The sequence below is a fragment of the Protopterus annectens genome, chromosome 17.part0 (assembly GCF_019279795.1).
Source record: "Protopterus annectens isolate FY-2018-M chromosome 17.part0, PAN1.0, whole genome shotgun sequence".
Lineage (NCBI taxonomy): Eukaryota > Metazoa > Chordata > Ceratodontiformes > Protopteridae > Protopterus > Protopterus annectens.
Window position 1 is genome coordinate 152,394,994 of NC_056751.1, and position 14,995 is coordinate 152,409,988.

The following is a 14,995-nucleotide window of genomic DNA, read 5'->3' on the forward strand; positions in this document are numbered from 1 at the left end:
AGAGAAGACAGGAGGATCCATGTTGTACTCTACTGAAATTGCTGATGCATGTATCTTAATGGAAGAATAGGACAGGCCATTGTGGAACAATTCTGCTAAGTATTCCAGGATGTGTGCTAGGTTTGCTAGTGTGACATTTTCTCCCTTTTTTGCACTCCAAATGAGGAATCTTTTCCATTTGGCTGAATATGTTTTCCTTGTGGAGGGTCTGCGAGCCTCCAGGATAATGTCCTTAACCCTCTGAGATAAATCAAGTTGGTTTTGTTTTATGCAATTTTCCAAGCAGTTAGCTGCAGTGTTTTTAAGTTTGGATGCAGGGTCTTGTAGCTGTTCTGTGTTAGAAGTAAAGGACATAGAGATAGATGCCATGAATGCGTCCGAGACATGCTTCTCAGTAGCGGGTACCAATGTTGCCTTGGCCAGTCTGGAGCTATCAGAATTACCTTTGGCTGTTCCTCTCTGATCTTCAGTAGAACTTTGTACATCAAAGGAAGAGGTGGAAAGGCATATACTGTCAGGTCCTTCCAGCTGAAAGAAAGGGAGTCCACCCTCCAGGCAAGTGGGTGGTATACTCTTGAGCAGAATTTCTTCAGTTGGTGGTTGTGTGGGGAGGCAAACAGGTCTATCTCTGGCATTCCCCATTTCTTTGTTAAGGCTTTGAAAATATCTGGATGCAGCATCCATTCGTGAGCATCCGTGGTAGTTCTGCTTAAGCTGTCTGCTAGTGAATTCTCTTTTCCTGGTACAAATTTGGCCTGCAGTTGGATGTTGAGATTCAGGGCCAAGTTCCACAGGTCCATTGCCGTCCGGCATAGAGGGTATGAATGTGTGCCTCCCTGTTTGTTGATGTACCACATGACTGTGGTGTTGTCCGTCCTTATCAGCAGGTGTCCTTGCTGGATGTATGGTCTGAATGCCTCGATTGCATGTTTCACTGCCAGCATCTCCTTTAGGTTTATGTGTAGATTCAGCTGGTCTTGTGACCATAGGCCTTGAATACACTTGTCTTCCATGTGTGCCCCCCAGCCTAGGTCTGAGGCGTCCGTGGTGATGGTCTGCCTTGGATGTGGTTTGTGGAAAGGCAATCCTCTGTTTATCTGACAGGCCTGAGCTCACCACAGGAATTCTTTTTTCAGACATGGAATGATTGGTATCTGGGCTTCCAGACTGTGTCTGTGCTGAGACCATACATTCCTTAGGTACCATTGTAACTTTCTCATATGCAGCCTGGCATGTGGGATCAATATTATGCAGGATGACATGTAACCCAGGGCCTGCAGGACTTTCCTTGCAGTAAGCTGAGTTTGTCTTGTTAATGTCATGAAATAGACTGGTAGTTGCTTTTGTTTTTCCTCTGTGAGAAAAGCCATCTGAGTTATTGTGTCCAGTTCTGCACCCAAAAATGTTATCCTTTGAGATGGCACTAGTCTTGACTTTTGTATGTTGACTGTGTATCCCAAGGCTTGCAGCAGTTGTATGACATAGGCCAAATCCTTTATTAATTTTGTCTTGTTGTCCGCTTGTATTAGGCAGTCGTCCAGGTATGGGTAGATTTGAATTCCCTGAAGCCTGCAATGAGCAATTACTGATGCCAGGCATTTCGTGAATACTCTGGGCGCAGTAGATAAGCCAAAGGGCAATGCTGAGAATTGATAATGCTCTGATCCTGCAAGAAATCTGAGGTGTCTTCTGCAATCTGGTCGTATAGGGACATGCAGGTATGCCTCCTTGAGATCTAGAGTCACCAGCCAAGACTCCTTGCCCAACATGGGAAGAAGTTGCTGTAGGGTCAGCATTTTGAATTTTGGAACAATGAGGTATGTGTTCAGTGCGGACAAATCGAGAATAGGCCTCCATTGATTTTCTTTTCTTGGTACAAGGAATAGTCTGGAGTAAAATCCTTGGCCTTGTTCCATAGATGGTACCTTTTCTATTGCTCTCATCTTTAGTAAACTGATGATTTGTTTTAGAGCCTCTGATTTCTGGCTTGATGGAAGGTTTGGCATTCCTCTCTTTTTTGGTAGAGTGTGGAAGTGAAACCTGTAGCCCTTGTCTATTGTTTGTAAAGTCCATTTGTCTCCTGTAATACAATGCCAATTTCTTGAGAATAAGGCTAGCTTTCCGCCCAAGGGTACTTCCAGTTGTTCCCTGGTAGGCGGAATCAGAGCCAAGTCATTGTGTCTGTCCTGTAGAAGTGGTTGCAGTCGCAGCTGTGGCGGCACTCCTTTGGTTGGCAGGTTGCCACTGACGACCCCTGTAGGCACCCCTAGATTGACCTCTGCCTCTTGGGCATCTATTTCTGCCTCTCTGTGCTCTGGAGCTGTCTGGAAAGGACCAATTCTTTGAAGGCCAATTTCTGCTAAACCTCGGAGGTTGTACCTGCAAAAAATCCTTGACTGTTTGGACAGATTTTGCTTTTTCTTCCACTTTCTTTAGAACCTCCTGTGCAGGGGAGCCAAACAAACTTTGTTTCTCCATAGGGGCATCCAGGAGTTTAGACTTAACATGGTCTGGTAAGGATTGTTCTTTTAACCAGGCATGCCTTCGAATCACTGCTCCAGTCATAGCTGATCTAAATGAAGCCTCCAGTGCATCATAGCCACATTTTAAAAAATGATTACTGACCTGCTGAGAATTGTGTACCAAATCCTGAAGGGACTTACGGTCTAAAGGTTCAGGAGAGGCCAGCTTTTTATTCAGCTGATCTAACAAAAATTCCTGGTACTGTATCATGTGAAATTGACAGTTTAAAGCCCTGGCAGAAAGAGCAGCAGATGTACAAACCTTTTTACCCCATCGCTCTAGATTCTCCTTCAGATGGTAGAGGGTTTTTGGCAGAGGCAGCTGCAACACCTTTAGGGCCCTGAGAAATGGTTTCTGGGTCTGCAGCATGAGCCTTATACAAGTGGTAGTGAGAATCCGGGACCCTGTAGTATCTGTCAGGCTTTGCAGGGGCCGGGGGAAGAGAATCAGGGGCAGTACTGGCATCATTGTATGCATCATCAACAACTGATAGTACAGGTGGAATGGCTAAAGGCCTATGCTGTGGTAAGTGTAAAAAAGTCCTTAGCCTTTTCCTACAATCAGAAAAATCCTGACCCTGCCATTGGAAGTGTTCCCTCATTGAGTGAAGGGTTTCCCCAAAAGAAAATTCTTTTGGAGGTGAGGCAGAAGGAATGGAGTCTTCTGCATCAGAATCCTCATAAGGTGAGTACGGGCCTTCCTGATGGTCCGATACATCTGAACCATCCGAGGAGTAGTCAGAGGACAGAGGTTCAGGGGGTTCAGTCCTAGGCCTCTTTTCAGGAGGGGGTTGTGAGGCCCTGTCTGGGTGGGGATGGGTTCCCCTGATCAGAGAAATAAGGTCCTCAGCAAGGCTGAGAATCTGGGAACTAGAGGTAGGCCTGTGAGAGGGAGCTTTTGAAGGTAAGGCCTTGGAAATTTGGCTGCTTTAGCCCTGGAAAAGGCCTTGATAGACATAGAAGCAGGGGGTCTAGCTGCCCCACGTGCAGGAGTAGAGATGTCCAACGGAATAGTGTCAGACAACTCTTGTGTGCCTGCTACTTCAGCAGGAATTTCTGTAGCCGACTCAGCCATGGCCTGTGTGGCCTCGGTTATCGGAGGCATGCTTTCGGCCAAAGGGAGAACAGAGGTCTCGGTTTCAGCCGAAACCGAGACACTCGCGGTAGACCTAACCGTGGTTTCAGCCGAAACCACGGGCCGCGAGTGTCGGTCCTTTTCTTTGCGTTTTTTAGCTAAATGTGTAGTCGGAGTCTCCGACGGCATTTTGTATGCAAAAGTGGAGCCAAAAAACTCTTCTGCAAACTCCGACCGAGGTCTAAGAGTCCGTCGGTTGAAGGAAGCACAGGCTAAACAAGCTGATACGTCGTGGTCTGGGCCTAAGCATGGAAGGCAGTAAGAGTGGAAATCCTTATGAGGTATTTGTTTCCCACAAGTTAAACAATTATTTACTTTGTCTGACATCGGCTGAGGCAAGAAAGCGTCCCCAACGGGGTACTTAGCTTTTTAGAAGTCTTCGGTACGTTGAAATCTCTGGATCTGACCGACCGGCACTTGCGAACAGCTTCTGCTTCGGGCACCGCGCGGCAAGAAAGACTGAGGAAAATGGCGTTGGCTGATGCCTTTATACCCCAGCAGCTATGACGTCGGGTGAAGTGCGACATCAGCCGAGGCCAGACCCAGACTTTGGAATCCGGCCGACCGAAGGGCTGCCTGAGGCAGGACAACCCATTTGTTAGGACTGCAGATGCATCCTTGAAGGACATCTCCAGCCATAACGGGCTACACCTCCTTCCACATGTTCAAAGTACAAAATGAAGGCAGGAAAACTGAAGGAGGTGGTGTATCATTATTCATTACAGATAAATACACTTCCAGATTGGTGCAATAGTGCAATTCCCTGAAGATAGTTCAGGTGCAAATCACTGTTGGTAGGACACCTATTCAAGTCAATGCCAGACACAGGACTCCCTCCATGAATCCGGACAGCCACTCTGTCTATTCGGATGTACTTGAGTCTGTAAGATGCAGCAAAACACCATAATGTTTGGCAAGATTAAGCATCCATCCATTGACGGGTTAAATTGCTTGTGGTCTAATTCTCTTGCCCAAAGGTTCCCTGACTTCATTAACTCCAATGCTCTGGAGCAGCTGTTTGACACCCACACAAGGCATGCCAACATGGAAAATCTGGTGCTTACCAATATGGGGAGTTCTGTAGCCCCCACACTGTGAGGTCTTCCCTACTGAGATCTGACCACAAAACCTGTATCATTCAAAGTAACTATCAAACCTGCCCCCCCAGCAGCAACTACACTAAACAACAAACCAATCCTGATTAAGTTAAATACTGAAAGGAGAATCTCTAAATATCAAACAGGTAACTATTTCACCAAGCTATGTATGCTATCTAATGTCTCCTGCCTTTAATTGTGTCTGACCATGTGAATTGTGTGTCCCTATTAGGGAACACTATGAACCATTGTACATAATCACTTTGCTTTTTATTCTTTGTTGTAAATGTTGTTTTTATACTTTTGTATATTTTTAAATGTTATCTTTGTAATTTGTCTAATTGGAGCTTTTCTCCCTAGGCCTCTGCTGAAAATGGACATATACCAAGTCGGACTATCCTGGTAAACAAATGTAAAATAAATAAATAAAATAAAATAAATAACTTCACCAAAACAGACTACAAGGGGTTACAGGAGGAGATAATTAGCTGTAATGCACCGCCACCCTCAGATGGGACCTGCAAATATGCCAAGTCCTATACCAAGGCTTTATACAAACACCTATATAACTGGATTGAATCAGCCATACCTGATAGGACCATAACAAGCTCCTCAAGGAAGAACAAGCCTGCCCCGTGGACTACTGCCATTAACAGGCTTTACAATAAGAGGAAGAAATTGCTGTAGAACAGTAAGAGGAAGCAAGCCCTCAACTGGAAACACTCCCTCCTCAGCTTACACAAGCAAATAAGACGTCTTTCAAAGTCCTCAAAGGCAAAGTATGAATGGAGATTAGCTTTCTCAAGTAAAGTGTACTAACATCCCTAAAAATCTCTAACCTAAAAGGTAAAGCCGAGACCTGTGCCCAACTGACAGTTAATGATCCCAGATCAGGTGATGCACAATGTCACCAAGGTAAAAAAAAAACAAAAAAAAAAACCATCTCCAGGACCTAATAACATCTCCGGTTGCATCCAACATGAGCTCAAAAATGAATTAGCAACACCACTGGGTACTCTGTTGAATCATAGTCAAAGCACCAGCTGCATCCCAACTGAATTGAAAACAGCCACCATTATCCCCTTGTACAAAGGTGGTGCTTTTGCTGACTCTACGAGCTATATCCCTACTGCCTAGATTTGCTTTATCTACAAATCAATAGAGAGACTCTTCATGAACCTTATCATCAAAGATATAGTTAATCTCCACACACTTGACCCTACTCAGTTATGGATTTGTGAAAGGGAGATCGCCCCTGCTAAACCTGGTGGACTTCTTTGAGACAGTCCAAGGCCCTGGAAGAAGGGAGATCCCTGCCTATACCCCACTCAAGCATCATTGAGAAACACACCCAGTTAGATGGCAACCCTTAAATCGTTAAGTGGGTCATTAAGTGTCTCGCTGATAGCACCCATACAGTCAAAATAGGGGAATGCACCACAAACAGCAGACATGTAACTAGTGGTGTTCCACAGGGATGAGTCCTGGTACCTCTACTGTTTGGATTCTACTTCTCCAAAGTACAAGCTAAAACTAAAGAATCAATACTGTCATTGAATCTCCACACAATATCAGTATCCCACATGAGGGTTTAACACAAACAAATGATTGGTGACAAAGTCATGTTCTTAAACTCTATGCAAAAAAATGTATCCTCATCCATTTCTGTTAGTGTTATGTTTGTGCTAACTAGCACATCAACAACACCCTAAGTACGCACTCACACCAACCTTAATTTTGATCACCTTGTGTCTACTGTGGTAAGAAGGGCATTCTATATTGCTCATCTCATAAGTAAGGGCATTGCATCCAGAAAAAAAGTTTATATCTGCTATGTACTCTTATCAGGTCAATAATTGAGTACAATGCCCCTTTTGGTATGTACCTGACCAAGCACCTGCATGAATTCATGAAACCACAAACCTTGCTCAAACGAAAAATTCAAGGTTTTTAGCATCTCTCCTCTGTGGATCATCTGAACTCACTGTCACTTCATTCCGTCTCCTACAGACTACTCAGAGATGGTCTATGCCTTGCATATAAGCAATCTTTGTCCCTGCTTTATGGGAATTTCTGCATATCCACCATTGAAATAGTAAACCGGTTACTTGCTTTAAAGAACTGAACCTGGTAGGTGATAATTAATAGAACCTGAGGGAGGGACAGATTTGTCTCACAGAACCACATCTTTGGAATGGACTCCCACTTCATGTCAAACAGAACTCACTGGCCCTCTTCAAACGCTATCTGGACAATTTGAAGGGTAACAGTACATTGACCATGGGAGGTTTTACCTGTGTCCATCTTGGACTGGGGCAACTGGTGCTTACTGTGGAAATAAGGGTAGAACTTGGCTAGGCTTTCTAGGGCTTTACAGACACTAGCCTAGTACCTTCCTATGATACAATGATCCTATGCAGCTTCAACTTTTCCCTATCTTTAATAGCACCGATTCTGCAGCTGAATGATATTTCACAGGTTCACAGGATGATACTAGGCAGTTGGCAAAGCCTAGCTAAGAATTTTGCCCATGTTCCCACAAAGTCAGCACTGGTTTCTCCTGTCCACCAGGAACACAGGTGGTATCCCAAAGGTGTATTATCCGTTTGCCATTCAGTCATCCTGGTTCATCTTTAAGATGGTTATTGAGATACTCTGCTTGACATGGAGAGGAGTCTATTCAGCAGATGGAGCACTTGGGACACAGAGGCATCTAGCCAACAAGCTCAATTAATGACAGACCAGGTTGATGCCTTGTGTGCTGCTTGCGTGAGTGGAATTAGACCTACAGATATGCAGCAACTCCATCAAGGCTGCAAATGATATGGCCATGGGTGCCACACACAGGTCACCTCTGAGCAGTTTGGACAAGACTGAGTAGAGGGACAGGGCTGTCAGCCTATCAGTACAGGATATGTATTTGAGTCCCTGTATCTTCCTGGGAAGGAACCTCTGTGGTCTCTCCAGCTGCTGCAAGTACTTTCCAAGGTACAAATCGAACAGGGCATTGTACTTCATAATGGGTGTGAGAAGGGCAGAGTACAGGGATGTTATGACATCCTTGTTCAGGGTTGAAATACCCTTACTTATGAGGTGGGACATTTAGAAAGTCTTCAGTGGTATGTAGGCAATGTGGTGGTCAACAGTGTTGTTTGATCAACCTGGGTGCCCACGTCCCTCACAACTGATTGCATGCTAAAGTACATTGTTATTACTGTGACAATTATTGGGAATGATATTTTCCACAAAGGGGATTATGATGCATTTCTCAGCATTCAGTTTGAGGCCATGATTCTTGCACCAGTGTTGTAAAACTGTATTGCTCATCAGATGAGGATTTGAAAGTACAACTACAAGGAGTCAAAATTTTTTCAGATGATATAAGAATGTGATATGGTCATGATGAAGGTGCTAAGGCAACCTCAAGCATGGAAAATTGCAGCACCAAGAAAATATCTGTTTGGGAGAGGAATGTGATATCAAACTACGTGAGCAAGAGTGCATGCATAAATAACTGGGAATTACTGAAGGATGAACACTAAAGCATGAACAAATGCGATTAAAACTTAAGGAATACATTGGAAGACTTTAAATAATGGTGAAAAAAATGTAAACCAGACTCAAAAGAACATAAAGCAGTCTTTTACCACAAGAACGTCAGACCAGTAAATCCACAAAATCACCAATAACACAATGAATTATCAGGAGTCTTTCTTCCTTCTTTTTTCTTTTAATAAAAAGCACCAATAGCCAAACAGCAGCACAATACAGCAATATAAAATCCACAGGTTAATTTCTCTAGCGCCTCGGCTTTCACAGCCTTTTCAGAGTACACTTTTTATCACAAATATACCTTCCTTTTATACAATTTAGTAAGAACAGACCCTGCAATCTTTCAATTTGTAATGGCTTCTTATCAAACCAGTTGATCAAAATCAAGAAACAACTGAATGTGCCAAAAAAACAAAGGAAAGAATATAAGGTGAAGGACCAGATGAGAAGTCCAGAAATGAGGTAAATGCATAAAGAGAGTTGCAGGTAGAGAAAACTGCTGGAAGAACCTCATGGTGATCAGGACTGAAAGCATGAATGGTTAGGCAAATTCCAAGAAAACTTGTTATTGGTGGCCAAAGATAGTGGGCAACGTGCAAGTTGATTTAGAAAGTCTATTGAACACATGGGAGAAACAGGGAAATGTAGGTTTTGTAAAACAGAATTAGAAACAGTTGCACAACACATTGCTGGTTGTGATATACCAACGGTGGAAGGACTGTATAGTGAAAGGCTTAATAATGTGGCAAGACTGTAGCACTGGGGATTGTGCAGTCATTATGGCATTGAAGTGGCTGAAAAACACTAGAAATATTATCTACAAAGCATCACAGAAAATAATGAAGCGTACATTGTATCTCATCATCTATTACCAACAGGTAAAAAGATAGATGCTAGAAAAGTAGATGTAGTGGTCCATGACGAGAAGACAAAAGTAGAAGTGATCATTGAATCCGCTCCACCCAGTGACTACAGTGTCCTGCGTACAGAGAGACCTAAAGTTGTAAAATATTAGGATTTGCAGGCAGAAACAGGAGCAATCTGAATTAAAGATACACAGACAATTCCAATAGTAGTAGGAGCAATGGGTTCTACAGACAGAGTATACAATCTACTTAGATATGTTAGCATTACATGTAATCACCTAAGAATTGCAGGAGGAGTCATTACTGAAATATTGGAGTTGATTCAAAGAGCACTTGTGGCTGACAAAGACTGAAAGAATACTAATTTCATGTATTGTAATCATACTTTGACTTAGGAATGGGGTCCATTGCCGTCATGGTATTACAAACCCAAAGGATTTGGAGAAAATAAAGTGTATATATATATATATATATATATATATATATATATATATGTATACATATATATATATATATATATATATATATATATATATATATATATATATATATATATATATATATATATATATATATATACACACACACACACATATATATATACATATATATATATATATATATATATATATATATATATATATATATATATATATATATATATATATATATATATATATATATATATATATATATATATATATATATATATATAGATAGGTAGAGAGAGGAGTACAAGTGTTATTTGTAATGCTATTGTCTCCATTTTTACAACTGTGGTTAACAGAATTCAGGTTGATAGCCTGCTTGTACACCTTAACTGTAACCATACTTTCACTTAGGAATGGGGTGCATTCCCATCCTGGTATTAGAAACCCAACAGACTTGTAGGAAATAAAAAAAGATTAAGGGGGTATATAGTTACATCTTAAGATTGCAGTAAATATGTACAACATAGTAGAACTTTAAGATTGGTTGGCTTTTGCTGAATAGAGGTAGTAAACACTGATATAATCGAGTATAAGTAAATGGCTGCAATGTTTATTTAACACTTAAAGAACACAAAGCATCAGACCGTTTTCTGCAGACTTTCACAAGCTAATCACCCTAGACATCCACATCCCACCCCCACCCCCCATTAGGGAAACCACCGTAAAAAAACTTCTCCAAAGCCAACTTCACACTTCTTAAGACAGAAGTGGCAAACTTCATGACACCCATGCAGACAGACAATAGAGGTACGACTGCTGAATCCTACACAAATGCACTTTATAAGCACTTACACGAGTGCATGGATCATGCTATCCCTAACAGAACCAAGATGCTATCCTCCAAAAAAAGGAAGCCAATCTGGTGGTCCTCTGCCATAAACAAACTCTGCAATAGAAGAAAGAAACTGTTCCAAAAAAAGAGTAAAATCCCATGACTGGAGGAGCTCCCTGGTCAGCCTCAGTAAGAAGCTGAGATCCCTCATAAAATCCTCCAAAGCTAATTATGAAAACAAAATTGCCACTGACTCTAAAAGACAGCCACAAAACATTCTACAGCTATGTCAAGAATCTCAATGGCAACACTCAGATCTGCTCTGAGTTACAGCACAATGGCACTAAATATACAGAATCAACTGATATTGCCAACATCCTGGCAGATAGGTTCAGTGCTAACTTTACCCCCCCCCCTCCCTCACCCCTTAGAGGGCCCATTTCTATACTGGAAGAATGCAAATTTCCTGTAATCATGGCTGCACAGGTAAAAAACACACTCTTCAAAGCAAAGAACATAGCATCCATGGGACCTGACAATATCCCAGGCTGCGTTCTACACGAACTAAAGAACAAACTGGCACCCCACCTAAGTACCATGTTCAATCACAGCCTCACCCTAGGCTTTGTGCCCACTGAATGGCGCACCGTGACGGTCATCCCACTCCACAAAGAGGGAGCCACGACGGACCCCCGGGAACTACTGCCCCATTAGCCTGATGAGCCTGGTCTGCAAGGCCATGGAACTCAAACAAAGACACTGGTAATCTCCAAACTCTGGACCCCATCCAGTTCGGGTTTGTAAAAGGCAAATCATGTCTCCTAAACCTGACAGACTTCTTTGAAGCAGTCACCAAAGCCATAGATGAGGGTAAGGTGGTTCACACAGCCTATCTAGATCTCGCCTAGGCTTTCGATACCATTCCCCACTCTGGAATTATAGATAAACTCACTAAACTAGGTATAAATCCCTATGTCATTTATTTTTTTATTTATTTTCAGTTTGATTACCGGGGAAGTCCACTGGGCCACGAAGCGCCCATTTTCAGTGGAGGCCCAGGGAGAAAAGCTCCATGAGTAAAATACAAAATAAAGATCACACAGGGAATACAAGAGTGGGATTAATGCATTCCAAATTGTAAAGAGATTATATACATTGTGAGGCAATTTAACAACAGGGAAAAAGAGAAAAAAAAATATAGAAAGATATAGATTATGATAAAAAAAAAAAAAAAAAAAAATCATAAGATGGGTTGCCAACTGGCTCATGGACATAACCCACACTGTGAAAGTAGCAGACTCCAAATCCGACTTCAGACCAGTGACAAGTGGAGTACCACAGGGTTCAGTCCAGGGTCCTCTCCTGTTTGGTATATACTTCTCTGAAGTACAGGCTAACACAGAAGGTCTCTGGCTAACGAAGTTTGCAGATGACTGCAAACTGGGAGCCATAATCAAAACTCCTAACGATGTGGACATCCTACAAAAGAGCCTCACTGAGACAGGTGCCTGGTGTCAAAGCCATGGCCTGAAGCTCAATGCCAAAAAGTGCATTGTCATCCTCTTTGGTAAAACTCTGTACCCATGAACTACCACATAGGTGGTAGTCTACTTAACACCGAAAGTGTGATAAGAGACCTTGGGACACAGGTGGACAGTAGTCTCTCCTTTGATAATCACATTGCCACAGTGGTCAGGAAATCCTTCTACGTGGCACACCTCATCACAAAAGGTTTCCTATCCAGAAAAAAAAAAAGAGGTCATTGTTCCCCCTCTACTCATCACTCATTAGACCCTTTATAAAGTACAGCGCCCCTTTTGGTATGTACCTCAGAAAATATCTACAACTGGAGAAGCCACAGAAATACCTCACAAAGAGGATTACTGGCCTCAAACAGATACCCTACGCAGACCGTCTCAAAAAACTCCAACTTTACTCCGTCACATATCGCCTACTCAGAGGCGATCTCTGCCGAAGGGAGTCCCTGGTGGTCTAGTGGTTAGGATTTGGCGCTCTCACCGCCGCGGCCCGGGTTCGATTCCCAGTCAGGGAAGCTTCAATGAACTTTTGGGGTTGGGAGGGTGGCCTAATGGTTAAGGTGTTTGCCTTACAAACACAAGGTGCAGGGTTTGAGTCTCACAAGGGATAACTGGCTAGGCTTAAAATGACTTGCAAGGGCAGTTAGCTTAGTACTAATCTATGAACCTATGAACCTATGAACATACAAAGCTATGTCAAACCCAGAGCTGTTGGACATGCTCCTCTTAAAGAAATCCTAATCCCTCCGAACTACATGCTGTAGGGACCTAAACCTTGTCACCACAATAAACAGAACATGCTGGTGGGATAGATTCCTGTCCCAGAGACTTCCCATACTCTGGAACAGACTACCTATCTATGTCAAACAGAGCTCTTCATTAGCACTCTTCAAGAAAAATCTTGATGACTGGATGGGAAATAGGAAATTCACCCCGGGGATCACTTCTGTGGCTCTGCTCGACAGTGGCACAGGAAAATAATTTTCTTGGGTGGCGAAAGCCAGGGTACCTCTTTTTGGCTAGGCTTATAGGCCAATAGCCTAGTACCTACCTATGAACCTATGACTGATTGCTTGTACCTTCAAGTAATGTCACTTGGCACTAGACATGACAAGGAGTACATTAACAAGACTGATAGGAGGACTTTTCATGTTTTAGACTGGTGGAGTACACCCGCTAGACCCAGTACTACAACATTTTTTTTTTGTTTTATCATCTTCACCTTATCTAGGGTGCATTTAGCATGTGTTGCCTGACATGAATACTGACTGGAGTGCTGGCTGAAACCTCTTATCAGAATGTTTTAGTAGTAAAACTACTTTCCTGTTCAGTGTTTTGCCAGTATGTGACAGAGGACTTGATTTTCTAGTTTGTATTGTGGGCAAATGATTACAGATTCAAATCAGAAAAGAGTGCCCAGAACCAGGAACCTGTCATCTAATGCTAATGGTGGGATTGACGTTATATGCCTCTATTGGCCAGTATGTGCCTGCCAAGAAGCCTCGCAGCCCTGGATCAATAAAGTACTGGCCAGCCAGTGTTCAGCTGCCCAGCATGGAATACCTGGGAAAGCAAAGAACAGGGCATCTGTGGCACTCAACCAGGTTTCTGGGAAATATGCCAGTAGATGGGACAAAGAAACTATCAGTTTGGAAGGCAAAGACAAATAGATAAATAAGGTACTCACACACCATTCATAAGGGATGCCTGCAACAACCTGCTCGCCAATCCACAGGGAATCAAACTGCAGATAGAAGAAGTACTTCCAACAGCTTATGAATGAAGAAAACCACACAGAAGCTATACTGCCCTAGACACATCTTATGATGAGAGAAAATGAGGGGCCTACCACAGAAGAAGTAAGATGAGCAGCAAGAAAGATGAAGTCAGGGAAAGCAGCATGCTCACATGAGGTCAGAGGTCACAGCAGATATTACAAAGATGCTGGGTGAGACAGAGCAGAAACAGCATCTGAGGGTACTCACAGTAGTGTGGAGAGAAATGTGTATCTGAGATGACTGAAAAATAAGCATACTTGTGTCTGTTGTGTTTAAAAACAAAGGGCACATTTACAACTGTGGGCAGTACAGAGGTATCAAAATCTTGTCACATTGCATGACAATTCTGAAGAGAGTTATTGATAAACACATACACAGAGTAGTTGAAAGTAAGATGGGAGATGATAAACACATAAGTAGAGCAGTTGAAAATAAGATGGGAGATGAGCATTTCAGATTCAGATCAGGATAGAGCAAAATTGACCCAATGTTTGCAGGGAGACAGTTGAGAAGAAGCTACTGCTGAGAAAGGAGTCCAAATGAGCATTCCAAAACTTGGAGAAAGCATATGATAAGATTCCAAGAAAGCAGATTCGGGCAGTCCTGCAGTGGATCAAAGTCCCAGAAACATTGATGAAATTAGTGCAAAATATGTATAAGGACCCAAAGTCTTAAGTATGAACACTGTTCGGTTTCATAGAGTGGTTCGGAGTGGGTGTGTAACAGGGTTCATCTATGAGCCCACTGCTGTTCATACTGATGATGGAATAATTAGCAAGCAGATGAGGTGACATTACAGGCAGACTCTGAGCAAAAACTTCAGCAATGGACAGGGGAATGCAAAACTGAAAGCATATGGGATAAAACTGTGTACAGATAAGACAGATGTAAAGGCAGCAAATAGCGGACTTCCAAAGAAGCTGAAAATTGACAAAATAATGGAACAGGTTAACAACTCCCAACTATCTGGCAGGGGTGGTTAAGGAGATGGGAATTCGGAATGAGGATGTCAAAGCATGAATCATAGGGCCTGCAGCCATCTCACACAGTGTGTTAAGTGTTGCATATGACCCAAAAATGCTAAAGAAGCTGAAAAATAGGGCATGCAAACAGTGATGCGACCAGTAGTAATGTATCGCACAGAAACCTAGACAGTACAGGCAAAGCAGTTGAGAAGCTGGATGTAATGGAGATGAAGTCCCTGAGATGGGAGGTAGGTTGCACATTGTGGGATTGATGAAGCA

General features: G+C 42.6%; 1 protein-coding gene and 1 non-coding gene across 3 annotated transcripts in view; one reads left to right on the forward strand and one right to left on the reverse strand.

The window, feature by feature from the left end:
- Nucleotides 1-14,995, reverse strand: part of FUT10 (fucosyltransferase 10) — a 316,333-nt gene that overhangs the window by 245,070 nt on the left and 56,268 nt on the right. The window lies entirely within an intron of this gene.
- Nucleotides 12,417-12,488, forward strand: TRNAE-CUC. Its single transcript has one exon. It is a non-coding gene; the product is annotated as a tRNA-Glu (tRNA).